Source organism: Ambystoma mexicanum, chromosome 6p, assembly GCF_040938575.1.
Source record: "Ambystoma mexicanum isolate Mex_15411 chromosome 6p, UKY_AmexF1_1, whole genome shotgun sequence".
In the NCBI taxonomy this organism is placed as follows: domain Eukaryota; kingdom Metazoa; phylum Chordata; class Amphibia; order Caudata; family Ambystomatidae; genus Ambystoma; species Ambystoma mexicanum.
This window is the reverse complement of record NC_090935.1, coordinates 964,420,356-964,432,383: the sequence shown is the minus strand read 5'-3', so window position 1 is coordinate 964,432,383 and position 12,028 is coordinate 964,420,356. Positions and strand designations below refer to the sequence as shown.

The window sequence follows — 12,028 nt, the reverse complement described above, 5'->3', positions numbered from 1 at the left end:
GGGACTAGAATTTGCACATTTACCTCCAGGGTGGCCTGCACAGCCTCATGCCCATGGGACAGGACTGCAGTAGGCACGCCCACCTCAACAGCCCCACCTGACTCCCAAGGCTGGGCTTCAACGGCCACCTCCTTCCCCTTGCTCCCCGCCAACCTGGATGTCTCTCAGGCGTCTTCCACCATGGATGGCCCCTGTGTGGCATCACCTGTCTCACCTGCTGCTGAGGAGCCCCCTCCAACCTTCGACTTCTTGAACTTACCCCCAGCAGCATTGCCCGATGTCACCGGCATGGCCACAGCCACATCGCTCCCCAAAGAAGTGCTTTCATGTGGGCGTGGCTGAGCCTTGCACCTCTGCCTGGTGGAGGCATCCCTGCTGCCATGCTCCATAGCACTGCTTCGGGTCCTCTTCATCAGATGCAACTGTGGAAAAGGAGACACAGAATGGAAACATCAGTGTACTGCACCAATGTGTGCTTGGCAATACCAGCATTCAGATGAACATGACTAGTCAAAAGGAACAACCACAAACCTCCACCCCCACACACATGGACATGCAATCCACATCCATGCAGATACATGCCTGGCCATCATTCCAGACATTCACAACAGACTACTTTCCATTGTCATGACCAATCAATAACGTATGCTCCACACACATGCATCATGTTTACATGCACATGTCAGCAGGCCACAGCAACAAGCACATACACATGTCATGCACACACATCGACTGAGAGACCACAAGCAGTGTGGTAAGCAATCACAACAGAGTCCCGTAAACAGCAATCCCTCTACATGACTATGTCAGACATCCAAATGCACGTCTTGCATCCAGGCATGAGTGATGGGCAGTCACACATTCCCATCTTTGGCACATACCCAGGAAGATCATGGATGCACATGACGCAGGTAACACTACCTCAATTGTCAAACTTGTCACACAGGCACGTCTCACACACAAGTAACAAAACATGTGAACTCCAGATCCTCATGGACTACGTGACCAAGCACCACCGTGACATATGCCTGCAACCAAGGAGCACACATCCACCTGCTTATTGTATGGTGCATGGACAGCATGTCACGGATGAGATGAACGCCTTACGGTTTGAGAGGCGCACTGCTGCTCAGGTAGTGAAGCACTGGAATGACCTCACCCGTCGCACCAAGTCCAAGCTGGGTTCTAACCTCGCCTCTGCTATGGCAACTGGAGAAGGGTCACCAGAGGAGGAGGAGCTCACCCAGCATGAAGAGACTATGAGCCAATTCATTCTGAAGGAGCAGGTGAAAGGCGTGGTAGGCCTGCCAAAATATGAGGGCACGTCCGGTGAGTGACCAAGATTGTGCATCCTGAGTACATCTAGTGAAGCATAACCAAGATCTATGATTGTGTTGCGCATCTGGCTGAATTTGAAGGAATGCCCTGGGTGAACAATGTCGCAGTGAACTGACTCCTGTCCAGTGTACTGAAGAGTGCATACAACCCATGTATTGTACATCAGTTGAACATGGCTGTGTGACAGTACTCATCCCCCACTAGCATACCCACCCAACATCTGCAACATGATACCACAACGTGCCCTCTTGTCAGTTGCATCCTTGATGTCAGTGACTCTGCTCTGCTAGACATGTGCTTGTGTCTGAAAAACGAGTTACACTTCATGCACTGCAGGATATAGATTATCTATTCACACACGTACATAGGTGCTTCCATGCTACATAGGACATCCAAGATGAAAACCAACACGCCTCACAGCGTGCAATGAGTGAGTGTGCATATGTCTAGATTTTGCACATACACGCTGCCGCTATGGCAATGACTCCTGAGTCAAATCGTTGTGAGGCCTGATCCCTGTTACCCTTACATACTCGGCACATACTCCATGGGTCCATGCCCCTGTCCCTCTTGTGGGTCACTGTATCTTCTTCATATCTCTAACTCCATTTACTTACTAACTCCACTTCACAGACCTTGGCTATGTTTTACTCTTACAGTCATTCTTCAACTGGGACTGTTTCTGTTTTCCACACTTAGGACATGTCATTGTCTGCAGTCCCTGTGCAAGGGCAACACTGGTGTGGCATTTGATGGATGCGGACTTGGATGTGAATATGTGCGTCTGCCTGTTGACATGCCAAGTAATAGCATGTCACAGAGCCACATGCCCATTTCACTGGTATCAGTCAATAGTTTGCTGTTCCATGTGCCATAATGTGCTTGTTAACTATCATGTTTGTTGGCATGTGTCCACTGGCTGCATGGCCCTGAGCGGGAAAGTTGTTGCCAGTCTGCATGTGCCATGATCAGATGGCTTCTTGTACATAGTGTGTGGATGTTGTTTCTCTCATGGTGACATGCCCTGTATTTTGTTGCATAACAGCAATTTGATACACATGTTTACTGTAGACATGTTGCACATGACTCCTCATGTCTTTTTCTGTCCATGTGCACGTGAGGAGGCACCAGATGCAGAGGAGGAGGAAAAGGAGGAAGAAGAGACTGTGGCGGTTCAGACAACCAGTGGAGGATGTGGAGTGGCAGGCCGTGAGAATCCACTGGTGCTACAGACCATCCTTGGCCTTTCTGCATACAATTCAAACTCTTTGGACTCGAGTAGCTCTGATGTGCGGTACTCAATGCTGGCGTAGGTGAGTGCACCAATTGTTGGAGCAGGTGGGGCTCGGGAGTATACAGGGGGTCAGGTGCCTTTGCACGGGCAGTCAGTGGTGTCAGGGCCGTCTGTGGTATTTACGGATACAAGGCCACGCTCCCATGTATTGGTTTCTGGTACTGGGGCAGATGTCCAAGGGAGGGTTGCAGTCCTGCAGACAGACACAGTGCCATTACACCATTGGCTATGCTTCCTTGGGTCAGGCAGGCGTGGGCCCCGCCCATGTGGGGGACATTTGCAGCCTGGGCAGAGTGGGAGCAGCAGTTGTTGCGTTCCTCACAACAACAGGGTGCTGCCTTAGAGTGTTGGGCTGAAGTTGTGGATAGGTTGGCCAGTTCCATGATCCCACAAGCAACACAGGTGGAGCAACAGCTGCAGGTAATGCGGTCCACATGCCGCTCCCACACGCTGTGCATGGAGGCCAACATCAAGAGCCGACTGGTAGATCTGAGGTCTCTTCAGGCATCACTGCTTGCAGAGGGTCCGGGACACAGGGAAGCACTGAGGCAAGAGTGGTTGGCCCACAGAGCTGCAATCCGTGAGGAAGAGGCAGCCATCAGGAAACTGTTCCAACAGGAGATTATAACATTGAGGCAGGATATCTTGGCGGAACACCGTGCATACCGTGATGTTGTGCATGGTGAACTCCTAGCCCTCAGCGTGCTGGTGCATTCATCAGTGTCATGCATGGCCGCTGCCACTGAGGACCAGGCCAGGGCACTGAGTGGTCTGCCTCAAGCACCACTTCCACCTTCTGATTCAACCCAGGATGGTGGTGCCAGCATAGACGTGCCTCCCGGTCCACCACAGCAGTGCGGTCTGTGAACTCATGGAGTTTTTTTTTGTTTTACTTCCATGCATGTGGAAGTTGACATGCACTCTCCTCCTCCCACTCCTGCATGAACCATGATAAACATTGCAGATTTTTATTTTAATTAATTCTTTATTTTTGGGATACTTTTGTTCACCCACGGCCCGGATGTTGGCATTTTATTTTGAGTGGCCCTTTCCAGGTTTATTTTTTATTATTTTACTTATTGTTTACTTGAGGTGTGCTGTTAACATTTGCAGTTGTGGACATGCAGGCAGGCATAGCAAGGTCAACTTGAATGTTTGCATGGTGGTGCACAGGAAAATATGATTTCTGTGTTCCTTCACACCTGTGTGCTGTGTGAATGATACTTCACTTTGCGTGTTGTAATATCTTCTCCCTTGTTGTTTCAGTAATCTGTGATCTGGCGGTGACTGCTGTCTCGGGGGAGAAACCCTGCACCCTTTGACGTCCATGCTCCCCATGCCCTCCACCAAGCACTCTCCCTCCTGTACCTGATTAGGAGACACAGTTTTTGGTGAAGGTGATGCAGGATTCACACCATGCCAGCGCAGTCAGCGGTGAAGCATGAGTACTGTCTTACATGTTTATTATGCGTGATTGGTCTGCATGTTTGTGGCATGTGTTACTTAACTTATATTTGGTTTGCATGCTAACATGCCGGTATGGTTATTTAAGTCGTGCTCATGTGACTGTGTTAACTACCTTGGTGGATTAATATCTGACTGCACCTACTGTGGTGTAGAGCATGTCATTGTCCATCTCCAATCCAGGCAGTGTACTGCTTGATGTGGCATTTCCTTGGGCTTCCCTCTCAGTGTCACTCTCTCTCCCTTTCTCTGTTGTGGTACTCTGCACTGCTGGGCTGATCACAATCTTTTTCCTGTCACCCTCTTGCACCCAGTGGTGCTCTTGCAGTGGGTTGTCTCTGAATATTTTCTGTATGAAATCATGTGATGTCATGGATGTGCATGTTGTTTCTGTTGTTACTATGTATGTGATTGCATTTGGGGGTGGCGTTCCCTGATAGTGTACATCTCATGCAAGGCAGGTGGGTTACCTGTACAGGTAACTGAAGGGCATTAACAAAGACTTGTGTGGTGTTTGCATGGGAGTCTAGCACTGTGTGTGTTCACCTGGGAGTGACTTGTCTTGTGGGGCACCAGTACTTTGTCATGGGTGCATGGTGTTGGTTTATGGATTGCAGGGGCCACTGGTTAAAGATTCTATATTGTGGGCATTCAAAATGTGTGGGCCTTTCATGGGTGTTTGGGAGTAGGTTGCAAGGCTGGCTGTTTGTGGCCTGTGACAGGTGTTTTTGGTTGTGCTAATGTGTATGTCATGGTGCTTTGAGCGTCTGTAATGAGTGACACTTCACATCCCTTACAACGTTTGTGGGGTTATGGATCAATGGCACAATTGGGCCATCTTGATTTTGGATCAACCAATACAGTGTGCAGCACCCGTTAAAAGGCAATAAACATGTTGGTATTTATGCACTTTTTTGGGATGCTGTGTACTAGCACATTAATGTTAGTGGTTGTTGGGGATAAACTCCCAGGTAAGTCTGAGCGCTACTAAGAGTTCGCAAACTCACGGCAGGCCCAACCCCTTTCCCCAAAATGAACGTAGGCCCAGTCAGACAGCAAGTTCAAACTGTGGTTTATTACAGCCAAAACCCACAGACATCAGTACAAGGATCAAAGAAATCCACAGACGCTCACAGGTAAGATTTGTACCAAAGCTACATCATAATAATGTCACAACCTGGGCCCCTCACCAGAAAATCTATTGTCCTACTGGATTGGTCGTCAGGAGCCTAATAACCTATATAATCCCTTATATGAGTTACTCCACTGGCCCTTGCATGTCAGGTGGCTGGCCTGGTCCATCCCCAAATTACTATCTACACAATGTTGCGGTGTGAGGGTCTTCCCATTGGTTCTTGTCGCCCCTTCCATCACATAATTTGATACCTTCCGCTGCACTAGTTTGGTCTCATCTGCCTTCCTCCCTGCCGCCTTTTGCTTAACCTTCTCCTGCCACAATCTACAATGGTGCACTATTGTGAGCTGTATTTCTGCCATCCCTTTGATTCCATCCCCATCAATTTCTTCAAACACTTCTGTACTGGCTCTGGTAGTCCCTGCACTAAAATATGATAGAATATTGCTATTGTTTTTTCCCACAGCTTTCGAGTTTTGAGGTGTCAATGCTCTTGAATCTCCTGAATGTACTGCACAGGATCTTCATCTTCCCTCATTTTGCGTGACGTAATCGCCTCAATGTCTGACTTGTCTGGGTATTGTGTTCATAATGCTTGCCATACTGCTGACCTGCAGTTTGCAAATAGCGCCCCATCCTGGGCCGTGGTTTGTGTCATCACCCTTGGGAACCTGCCCTCGTCCATACGTCATCAGCTGCATCTCCTAGTTTCGATACTAATCGTTCCTTTATGTCACCCACTGCTAACCAGCTGTCAGTTTCTCCATCTCATAAATCCATTTCCCCGCTCCCGCGCTCAATGATGGTAACCTGCACTTCACATTCTCCTTGTCTGTGTGCTTCCAAGGCACAAACTGAGGTCTCGCCCCTCCTCACTCTAATAAAGGCATCTATGAGTATGCCGCCCTCTCTTTCGGTGTCCTCCGATACAGTCTAATTTGTCAAGGCCCTTGCTCATCCTCAATGTCTGCGCATATCTCTGCTGGTTCCAATGTGGGTACTCGTCTGTTTTTGTCATAAGCTCTAGGCAATCATCCTCCGAACAAACTATCATAGTCTCCTCCCTCCTACGTCCTGGGAGATTCCTTAGTCTATTAACATATGTGTTGTGTGTGGTGCACATGTCATTCGTCTGCTGTGCTTGCTCTTGTGAATTAACCCCTCCTCCTCGTCTGTCGGTTCTGAATTCCCATGATGCCCACTTGTCTGTCCCCATGGACTGTGACTGGTTTTGCTCTCCCCTCTCATCCCTTCTGTGTTTGTCGTCATTGTCGGATCCTGTGTCCATGTTACTACAAAAGTCATTGGCAAAACGTAGTCTCCTCGTTGTCAAGTCTGTGTTTGGTTTCATGCTAAGATCAATGTCTACTAAATTATACCTGCTGCCTCCTGCCCCGGTCCCTAGGCCCACTCCATTTCCTTCTGTCACACTCCTACCCCACACATTTGTGCTTTCTGGTTCCACTCTTCTGTCCTCCTCGTGCCTATTTATGTCCCTAGCCACTGCTACCTGTGTCTTCACTGCCCTTATTGCTTGTTCGTCTTCCTCCCTGCATGCTCGTTCCCTTGCCAGTCTGTCCAACTGCAACTTCCTCTGTTCCCTCTCTGCTAACTTGCGTTTTTCTTGCTCTGCTATCGCTCTCCGGCTCTCTGTCTTCATCAGGTCTCTCTCTCTTTTCTCCTTCATCTCTCATTCCACTCTCTTCCTTTCCTTGAGATCCCTCTCTCTATACTTTCTTCCCGTTCCCTTTCCAAGTGTTCACTTTCTTCTTCCCTTCTTTGATCCCCACTCCAGTTTCTCCTCTCTCCTCCTCTCTCTGTCCTCGTGCTCTAACCTCGCTTCCCTTTTCTTCTATCTTCTGTCCTCCTCTCCCATCAGTTTTTCCCAGTCCGTTGTGTCACTGTCCCTCTTCAGGCTTTCTATTGTCTCGGTCGCCCCTTCTGCCTCTCCAGTTGTCTTCCCCTGAAGTTTTAAGAGTACCTGCGCTGCTATCCACTCGCTTGTGCTTATGCCCTCAAACTCCTCCTTTGCGTGCTGTTGTGCCTCGTAGCTTGCTTCTGCACCACTAGCTGGCTGTCCTGCTCTCTCTTTTCAGCTTATCCTCTTTAGTGTATGGTGATGGCTTATATTTCAGATTTGAATAGCCCTCTGCTGCCCTCATTGGATACATTCCCTGTTCATCGTCTGTATCATCAGATCCTACACTTGGAGGGGCAGAGGGAGGTGCAGAGGGATGGGTCCCTTTGTCCTTCAACTCCTGCTGGTTTGCATCCACTGATGCCTTGCGGTGTCCCCTCCCCCCCTGAAACATGCACCACAACTCGAATATGGCCATACATTTGGTCAATTTCCTCCCCTTGTAAGCACCCTGTATGTGTGTCAATAGCGATGGCTGCACGTCTTTGGAGAAACTTCCAGGTGGCCATGGTTTGGTTAATTTACCTTCTGTACTTTTGGACCATTCTATGCTATATTTACCTATTTTATCCTTGTAAAGTGGAAGTGCCTTACACAAATGCTGAAGGCGAGTAACCACCCCCACCGTTACCTTAATACATTTCAATACCTCTTACCAGATCTCAAGTCGAGGTTTTCGATAATCTGCTGTTCAGGGATAAAAAGTCACAATGCAATAATAATACGTTCCATTTTCTACAAGCCTCTCTGGTTCTGCATCTAATCAGGTGTGCTCCGTGCACCCCCGTCCCTCCTTAACAATCACTGCCTCCTCCGGCATACAACCACACTCCTGCGCATGCGCCTTCCGCGTACCAACAGTGGTTCACCTCGTCAGCCAATCCCAAGTTCTCAAAACGAGATCCTCACAGTCTCAAGTCCTCTGTGTCCTATGTGCAAACCTAAGGGTGATATCACCAAGCTATCAACACAATATAGGTAAATTGAATATCGCGCACACACAATACTAGCCTGTTACTCCTAACCCCACACAAAACCCCCAAAGCTGTCTTCCTGCTCTCCAGGCAGAGTATACCAATATTCTCTTGTGATTGAACTGCACCTGCTGCGTTGCCTAACGCACGAAACGCATCTCTCTCCAGGAGACTTAACCAGTAAACTCAACTTCCGCAATCTAGGCTAGCTCCCTTGCTAACCTTTACGGGAATACCATCATCTATGAGCCGAGCTGAAATGCCCAACCCACAGGAATATCTTAGTTACAAAGCTTTTGTCATCCAACCCTTTAAGTCAATGGCCTAGGTTATTCACCAGAACCTTTTATCTTGAAAACCGAATGTGCCCTAAACATAGAAAAGGGTCTTCTACCTCTGCTCCTGTCCCTACTCACTACAACAGTACTTAACAATGCTATTACACTACTAAACAATACTTAAACAATACTCAACAATACTAAACAATACTCCACAATACTCAATACCCTCCCTCACACCCACAATTGCTGTCTGTCTGGACCAATACTTACATTCCTTGCTGTGTTGGCGCTGCTCGGCTGCCGGGTTGCTGTCAAGGCACTCACCTCCCCGTCCTGGTCTGCCTGGACAACCCGCCGATCTTGTGCAGAATAATTTCCAACCAACTCTTGACGACCTTTAAATGGGCACACGTTTTTTCCTGTCTCTCTCGAAATATGCGAGGGTTCCACAGTCTCTCAGGTTCGGCGGCGAAGGAATCGACTTGGTGCCGGGCTGGCGCAGCCAACCATTCTCTGGCTACCATCTTGTTGGGGACAAACTCCCAGGTAAGTCCGAGGGCTACAAGAAGTTCGCGTACTCACAGAAGGCCTAACCCCTTCCATCAAAAGGAACGTAGGCTCAGACAGCAAGTTCAAACTGTGGTTTATTACAGCCAAAACCAACAGGGATCCGTACAAGGATCGAAGAAATCCACAGACATCTCAACGTCTCCTGGCTCACAGGTCATTTTGTACCAAAGCTACGTCAGAATGATGTCACAACCGGGGCCACTCTCCAGAAAACGTACTGGCCTATTGGATTGGTCGTCAGGAGCCGAATAACCTATAAAATCCCTTATATAAGTTACTCTACTGGTCCTCGCATGTCAGGTGGCTGGACTGGTCCATCGCCAAATGACTAGCTCTACACAATGTTGCAGTGGGAAGGTCTGCCCGTTGCTACCCACCCCTAGGATACTGAACTGTGGTTGGCTAGAGCTAACATCCACAGGCCGGGATCTGCAATGGTTCTCAGCTCTTGGTGTACCTTCTCAAGGTAATACGAATGACTATGTGTCTGCATTGTAACTTGTGTGTACCACCATGGTCTATGAGAGTGCACGTTCACTTTGTGCAACACTTGTCTCACATTGTAACATCTTTGTTGCAAGTATCTGTCTGCCGGCGTGAAATCGACTGTCTTTCCCAGCCCCGGTTTCGATTCGTTATCCGAGTCGGCCGGGTCATGTGTTCGGAGACCATGATTTGGAATTTCTGCAGCTGAATTTCTCTGACTTATTAGGAATTATTCACATTTATTGCAGCTGGTGTTACTGTCGTTCAGGGAATGGAATGTCGTTTGTATCTGGTGGCCTTGGCAGCGGGTCCTGTCTCAAACATTTGCTCTCTGTTCAGCCCGAATTCGGTTCCATGTGTTCAAATAATGGCAAAAATGGCAGTGGACACAAAATATTGCGGCAAAAAGGCTGTGGTTTGGCTGCTGCAATCCATGTAAAGGATGCAAACCCTGTACCCATTATACCATTTAAGGCGAGCAGGGTACACCCCCGCAACCCCCGCTCCCCTTAAATGGTGTAATGGCGTACACCTTTAACGGGTCAAACCACAGCAATTTTGCCGCGTTTTTTTTTACAGGCAACATTTGTGCCACGATTTTATCACTGCATACCCTGAATTCAGCTCAGCTTAGCTCTTGCTGACAGGTTTGTGTCCTGCTGTAATTTTCCTAAGCCATAACGTAGCTTTGACATGTGCGTGCTATATTATATTCTCCATATGTTAGTCACACGTGGTTCTGTCAGTCCCATAGGTACTCCTTCAGTTCCAAAAGGTTAATTGCGTATAAGCATCTGTAAACTTTGTTCAGGATCTCCCGCTTCTTGAGGTTTCCACTTTGCTGCGTTATGCTAATGACAAAATAATAAAAGCAGCGACAGTATGTATATATGTCTCTGTCCTCTAACTATAGAACTGTACGCCTGTGTTCTTCGTGTATTCGAGACTGTGCTTGTGTCCCAATGTGCGGATGGTACATGTACTACCTGTCTAACGCTGCTATGTCGTGGTGTCTCTAAAGACATCAGTGGCTTTGGCTTCTTGGCGCTTTTAATCAATACTGTCAATTGAGGTAATGTTAGTTGCAGCCCTAGGCTCCTTGTCCACTCTGGGGAAGACTTATACCGCATCTGGTCTGTATGGCTGGTTGAGTGGGTACCTCACGTCATACTTATCAATCATTGGAGGACTAGGAATTGGTCCGAAATAGTATGGGCGTTCACAATATCTCCTGGTCTTCATCTGTGTCATGTACCTTATAGGAGGGGGAGGAGGGAGCGAATTTGCTCATCCCTCTTCATGATGTTTGTACTTCCTCATGCATGTACCATGCATGCTGCACCATGGTGTTTGCAGCTTCCAGTTGACCGCAGCTGGGTGCATGGTACTGCTGCATTCTATGGAATGTAGTATTTGTCCAATTGTATGCTGTGACAATGAAGTCTTCATTGACCATGCCCTTTTCGTTTGCATCCTACATTTAGCATGTATTTATCCTTGCTTGCTGCATCACATTGCTTTGTGTTGTCTGCTTATGTCTTCCATGCCAGTTCCCTCAGTGGCCAAAATTCCATTCTGACATTGGACTCTGTGAATTTATGCGTCAAGCATGACCCTGCCGTGAGTGCAAGAGGTGAGTATTTGTGTTCTTGCATTCTTGTGGTTTGCATCACGGCTGCACTCTACAAAATGTGCTGCCAACTTGCCAACCCATCCGCTGTATCTTCTGCCACTACTCCTTCACAGTCCCTTTGTAATGCACTTGCATCTCAATTATTTTCTAAAAGCTAGGACATACTGTACTTCCTTGTGACAGGCTCTGTTAAAACAACCCCTCCTCTGCCCCTACCACTCACTCTCATCCTTCATCCTTCTCCTCCTTTCTCCTTCTCCTTCTTTGCTCCTGTCTCTCCTCAAGAAGTCACCAGAGTTGTCACCTCCATGAAGGTCTCATCCTAACAGGTGGGCCCATGCTCATCCAGAACCATCAAGGGCAACATCTCCTCTCTGGCCCCTGCTCTTGCTAATCTCTGCAACCACTCCTTTGCTGCTGTTTCTTTTCCATCCTCCCTCAAGCACTCCCTTGTGTGCCCCATCCTTACAATACCATCTGTAGGGCCTTCCTGCCCTGCCAACTACCGCACCATTAAATCACCCTCTTCCTGGGGAAACTGCTTGAGAATCTGTCTCTCTCCCAAATGAACGCACATAACATAATTGGTGGCGGTGTACATTGCCACCAATGTGGAGTCCAAGCTTCCTGAGTCACAGACACTGCTCTCCTGAACACCATTGAAGAACTGCTTGCATCCCTCAATTCCTTATCCCGTGCTCTCCTCATCCTCCTTGATATTGCATCTTCATTTGACACAGTGTACCATTCATCATCATTAAAATGCTGCATGATTTACTTGTTATCTCAGAGCGGGCAGTGGACTGGCTTAGCTCATTCCTAACCAACCATTCCTACAAAACCATTCTGTGACCTTACTCCTCCCCTACTTCCTCCTCCACCTGTGGCATCCCACAGGTCTCCATTATTTTTCCCTGGGTCTTTAACATATACAT

General features: G+C 48.2%; 1 long non-coding RNA gene across 1 annotated transcript in view; it reads right to left on the bottom strand.

Moving 5' to 3' along the window:
- Positions 1 to 266: 266 nt before the first annotated feature.
- The window catches only part of LOC138510997 (uncharacterized), a 375,175-nt gene continuing 363,413 nt past the window's right edge, over positions 267 to 12,028 (bottom strand). The window contains exon 3 of the long non-coding RNA XR_011280523.1: positions 267 to 422. This is a non-coding gene — a long non-coding RNA (uncharacterized lncRNA). The remainder of the gene's footprint in view (positions 423 to 12,028) is intronic.